The following is a 6,272-nucleotide window of genomic DNA, read 5'->3' on the forward strand; positions in this document are numbered from 1 at the left end:
TTATTGAACAAATTGTAATTTTCATCCACAATCATGTTTGATGGTCAAACATGTTTATAAGACATGATTGACCAACATGGTCAATGAGGAAAAAAACATGTTTGTACACATCTTATCATGTTTAATCATATAACATGATTTCTTTTTCGCTAGGGTTTTTCACTTTTGAATTAAAACAAGTTGAAATAGTCCCTGAACATGTGGGTCTTAAGATTTCTCTTGAATGCTTCTATAGTGTTACTGTTTCTGATTTCTGTCGGTAATTGATTATACAGTTTAGGTCCAATGTAACTAAAGCTACGGTCTGCGAAAGATTTTCTCTTATTGAAAGGAACATTGTAACAATTGTCAACACATTCTGATGATCTGAGAACTCGTTTTGCAGATTTGCTTTCTAAAAGTTCAGTAAGATAATCTGGTGCGTTTCCCTTCGAACAATTGAACATGTAAGTTAAGATTTTAAAACTTATTCTTGCTTTACTGGCAGCCAGTGAAGATCGAACAAAGCTTGCTTAGAGCTATCATATTTACTTCTTGAAAGAACTAACTTTGCGCACATATTTTGAAATCCTTTGCATCTTTTGTAAATCACAGTTTGCGATACCGTATAAGATGGAGTTACAGTAGTCTAAGTGAGACATTACTAAAGATAACACAAGAGTCTCTGTCGCTTCCTTTGTGAGGTATTGTCTTATGTTTTTGATCCGCATAAAATTTATCATGGCAGTTCTACATTTCCGCTTTACGTGTTCTTTGAAGTTCAAATTTTCGTCGAGGAAAGCACCAAGATATCGAATGCAGTTTTCTTTGTTGATGGTATCGTTTACAATTTTGATAGATTTAGTTTGGTAACTTTGCATTTGAGGAAATTTCCACAGATGTGACATTTTAGAACTCTTAGTCATAGTCAGGCTGTGTGGTATGCACATTGTGACATCCAGTAAATATTTCTTGAACTTGGGTTACAACATTTGTGGGATTTCCACTGTCCATTTCTCTATGTATAAGTGTTGATTTATTTTCAGTGGTGGAACTCGTGGAAGGTTGTTCAATGACGTTCACATGTGATGACGGCATATTGGTCACAAGACCTTTATTGACCACTATTGATGTTACTTCTTGTTGTGAAATGGAATGAATGTTTTTGTTGTGAGGCACTGTCTGAGGTTTCAGCAGAAGTTTGTTTCTGCCTTTTTAGCTCACCTGTCACAAAGTGACAGGGTGAGCTTTTGTGATCGCTTTTCGTCCGGCGTCCGTCCGTCGTCCGTCCGTCCGTCCGTCCGTAAACTTTTACTTTAAATGACATCTCCTCATAAACCACTAAGCCAATTTCATCCAAACTTCACAGGAATGTTCCTTTGGTGGTCACCTTTAAAAATTGTTCAAAGAATTTAATTCCATGCAGAACTCTGGTTGCCATGGCAACCGAAAGAAAAAACTTTAAATATCTTCTTTTAAAAAACCATAAGAGCTAGAGCTTAGATATTTGGCATGAAACATCTTCTAGTGAGTGTCTACCAAGTTTGTTAAAAAAAAGCCCTGGGGTCAAAATTGGCCCCGCCCCGGGGGGGTCATTGATTTTCCCTATATGCATATAGTAAAATCTTAAAAAATCTTCTTTTAAAGAACCCAAAGAGCTAGAGCTAAGATATTTAGCATGAAACATGTTCTAATGGGTGTCTACCAAGTTTGTTCAAATAAAAGCCCTGGGGTCAAAATTGGCCCCGCCCCAGGGGGTCATTGATTTTCCCTATATGCATATAGTAAAAACTTAAAAAATCTTCTTTTAAAGAACTCAAAGAGCTATGGCTAAGATATTGAGCATCAAACATGTTCTAATAGGTGTCTACCAAGTTTGTTAAAATAAAAGCCCTGGGGTCAAAATTGGCCCCGCCCCGGGGGGTCATTGATTTTCCCTATATGCATATAGTAAAAACTTAAAAAGTCTTCTTTTAAAGAACTCAAAGAGCTATGGCTAAGATATTGAGCATCAAACATGTTCTAATAGGTGTCTACCAAGTTTGTTCAAATAAAAGCCCTGGGGGTCAAAATTGGCCCCGCCCCAGGGGGTCATTGATTTTCCCTATATGCATATAGTAAAAACTTAAAAATTCTTCTTTTAAAGAACCAAAAGAGTAAGAGCTAAGATATTTAGCATGAAACATGTTCTAATAAGTGTCTACCAAGTTTGTTCAAATAAAAGCCCTGGGGTCAAAATTGGCCCCACCCCGGGGGGTCATTGATTTTCCCTATATGCATATAGTAAAAACTTAAAAATTCTTCTTTTAAAGAACCAAAAGAGTTAGAGCTAAGATATTTAGCATGAAACATGTTCTAATAAGTGTCTACCAAGTTTGTTCAAATAAAAGCCCTGGGGTCAAAATTGGCCCCACCCCGGGGGGTCATTGATTTTCCCTATATGCATATAGTAAAAACTTAAAAAGTCTTCTTTTAAAGAACTCAAAGAGCTATGGCTAAGATATTTAGCATCAAACATGTTCTAATAGGTGTCTACCAAGTTTGTTCAAATAAAAGCCCTTGGGTCAAAATTGGCACCGCCTCGGGGGTCATTGATTTTCCTTATATGTTTATAGCAAAAACTTAAAAAATCTTCTTTGAAAAAACCCAAATAGCTAGAGTTAAGATATTAAGCATGAAACATCTTCTAGTAAGTGTCTACAAAGTTTGTTCAAATAAAAGCCCTGGGGTTAAAACTGGCCCGGCCCCAGGGGTGTCATTGTTTTTAACTATATGTGTATAGTAAAAACTTTAAAAAAAATCTTCTTTTAAAAAGCCCAATGAGCTAGAGCTTAGATGTTTAGCATGAAACATCTTCTTATGGGTGTCTACCAAGTTTGTGCAAATAAAAGCCCTTGGGTTAAATTGGCCCTGCAACTTTGGGGGGGTGGGGGTTGGGGGGCCTATATACAGGTGAGCGACCTCAGGGCCATCATGGCCCTCTTGTTGATTTTGTCCTCGTTATCATTTGCTCAATTTGACTTTGTTGTGGCAGCATACTGTCTGAAAATTTGTAAGTTAGATGATAATACATTGCACCGTATGTGTAAGATAAATGTATTAAGATGCCATCCATATAGGAATATGGTAGTCATTTTTCTATGACATTAATATTATTTCTAAAACAAACATTTTTGTAGTGAAGCCGAAGATCAATTTCAGCTTTTATACATGTATCCTGTATTTATCTATACTGGCTTAATTAATAAGACAAAAATTTTGTATTTTGTGTATGCCATATGTATATACTGTCACGAGGTGTTCGTGGACGTTGTTGTTGTTATTGTTGTTGTAGCTTGGTTATTGAAGATTTGTGGTACTTTAAATAATATCTTTACCTATATCTGAATATAAACAAGACTCTAATAAAGATATATTCTATATACTTTATTTTCTCCAAAAACCAGTTATATATATACAAACATTATAATGCACAATTTTGTATCAATATTTTACACAATACATTTTTAATGCATAATAATGTCACAATAAATAAAATAGAAATAATGAAGAAATTAATATTAAAGTAAAACAATTATTTAAAGAAAAACAGTAAAAACATGCACTATGCATGAAAAACTTAATTAAAATAATACATTTTATTTGGGGTTTACTCGCTTTAATGAGAAGTACCGAAGAATCAAACGATTTAATCTATGAGCATTAATTAAAATTAAAGTTATTTTACAAAATTCAGTTACTTCTAATAAAATGTTTTTGTATCTAAATAAATATAAATTTGTTAAGTAAATATGTTTTAAAGTGGTAAATATTGGAAGTAAGAAAAATAATAAAATATTACTTGAATCTAACTTTCAGAATGAAAAATATGTTTTGAATAAAGTAATAACTGTACATTTATATTAAAATAAAAGCATTTGTACATGAATTTTAGAAGAGACACTTAATTGTATGAAGTTTTAAATTTAAGCAATGTAAAATAATATTACATCTATTAAGTATAAAAATAGACAGTCTTTAAACAAATACTCAGTTACTTACTAAACATAGTAAAAAAGTTTAAAATATCAAACAAAAATACTTAAAGAAAAATAAATAATTTTCACTTACCTGAATATAAACAAGACTCTAATAAAGATATATTCTATATACTTTATTTTCTCCAAAAACCAGTTATGCCAGAGTTTGGATGAGCCTTGGTTTATATTCAGGTTTCTTAACAAAGACTTCCTGTTGTCTACAATAAAAAAGCAATAAAACAAACATTAATGTAGTTTTAACTGACCATTTATGTTAGTGTTTTGACAAGTTCTAACCCATGGGGTGGCTACCTTTATCATAGAACTCCATCCTCTGGGCCAGAATCTGTCAAAACACCTGTTTTGTTGTGTAACAATTTTAAGGTATACATACAATGGACAATTATCAGTTTAAATATTTACCTATTTCAAAAATAAAAATATTTTAGTTTTTTTTGAATTAAATGAAACAATATCCACAAACAAAATTGAAAACAAAAATATATATGAAAAAACCAACATTTTAAATATAAACATGGCTATGTTAGAAAAACAAATATATACATAATATACAATAAAAAATACTACAGTTTGTTACTATGTAGCAATACCATAATACGAACTACAGGCCACAAACAAAAAACATATCCTATCATCTAATTAAAGTAAACTGTCATTTACGGATAACTATTATATAAAGTACTATTACAAGTACTTAACATTAGTACTATTACAAGTACAAACAATAATCAAGCATTCTACAGTACATTTATACATATGAACCTTTAGGATTGTAATTGATTGTCCACATCTCCCTGAACTTGGACACTGACAGTGTTCTTTCTTCGTGCTGACAAAGAACTGACTGCAATCCTTCCCTATATGTAAGAAATCTGTCAAAAATCCAAAATTTAATGAACAGAGACCCTTTGTAAACTGTTCTACCTCAGCATGTATTCTGAAAAAAAATTAGAAAAGTACATTTTGAACTAATTAATCATAAAGAATAAAGCATTTGACGAATACTGTTTCCCAAGTGAAAGCCACTTTAAGCAACAGTATTTCTTCTCAGGTTGATAGTATGTATTATTATACCTGATGTGATGTCAGCAGTTGACAACTTTTACTAAATAGTGCTCCCTAAAGCACTATTTTTGTTTTTCATAAATATATTTTTTTTTCGAAAAAGCTACTGATAGATCTAAGTAAAGAAAAGTTTATTGAATAATTTTGGAATTATAAGATAAATATCACATCCCATACAGGGTGACAGTACGAAATACTAACCCTTGATAAGGTCAATGAAAGATTTATGGCTAGCCTTATAACAGTTTTATGCATAACTCTCAAGGGTCTTAGCTAACCAAAATTGTAACTGTTGAGACAGCACATACTAATAATACGTTCGACAGCCTAATAATTGGTTATTTATTTACTCTTTGAGCGCTAAGAAAATTGTCGTCTGCTAAAAATGTCCGGTGGTAAGTCGGAAGCAGGGGGGTCTCTTTTTCCTTTAAGAATGACCACTGGCGTTAATTTCTTGCCGTCAGCCATAGCAGCAAGCATTATCGTCACTTTCTCTTTTTCGTGCCCTGTTGTGTGTATTATGACGGATTTCTCACCCTTATGATGAAGAGTGGAATTTCCAGGCATGTCAAAGTACACCGCTGTTTCGTCCATGTTTCCAATGCATTTCATTGGATAGCTCCGCAATTTCCTCATTCGAATAACAAATTTGTGAAATGAGACTATCTTGTTTTCAATATGTTCTGACATTCGTTGAGCTACGGTCGTCTTTTCACGCAACGAAACGGAATGGCGCTTCATCCACTTTTGTAGCCATCCACGGCTGCCCTTAAATGTGAGATCCCCACTCACAATGAACCGCCGCTGCGCTTCCAGGATCAGCTGCTTGCCGGTAATTCGTATGCCACTCGATCTTCGTTCACTAAACCATTCAAAAATATCTAACTGTTCATTTTTCACTTTTCGTCCAGCGCCCGGGAGACGTTTCACAGACAGCTTTCTCCGAATCGTCCATCATCGAACTGTTTAATCCATTCTCTTATTTTTTCAATCAATGGCGAAGTTTCTACTTGGTTCCGAAATAGTGTGGTCTTTTGCATTTAATTTAGCGACATTTATTTTAAATTTCACAGTATATGACTCGTGTTTCCCATGATGTTAAAAAAAAGTAAGAATAGTTCTAACCGATTTTACTGACACAAGCATATATGTTCTTTAAGGGATTGATGCGGGATTTTGATATAAAAA

Source organism: Ruditapes philippinarum, unplaced genomic scaffold (assembly GCF_026571515.1).
Source record: "Ruditapes philippinarum isolate M1 unplaced genomic scaffold, ASM2657151v2 ctg6488_1_1_1_1, whole genome shotgun sequence".
Classification (NCBI taxonomy): domain Eukaryota; kingdom Metazoa; phylum Mollusca; class Bivalvia; order Venerida; family Veneridae; genus Ruditapes; species Ruditapes philippinarum.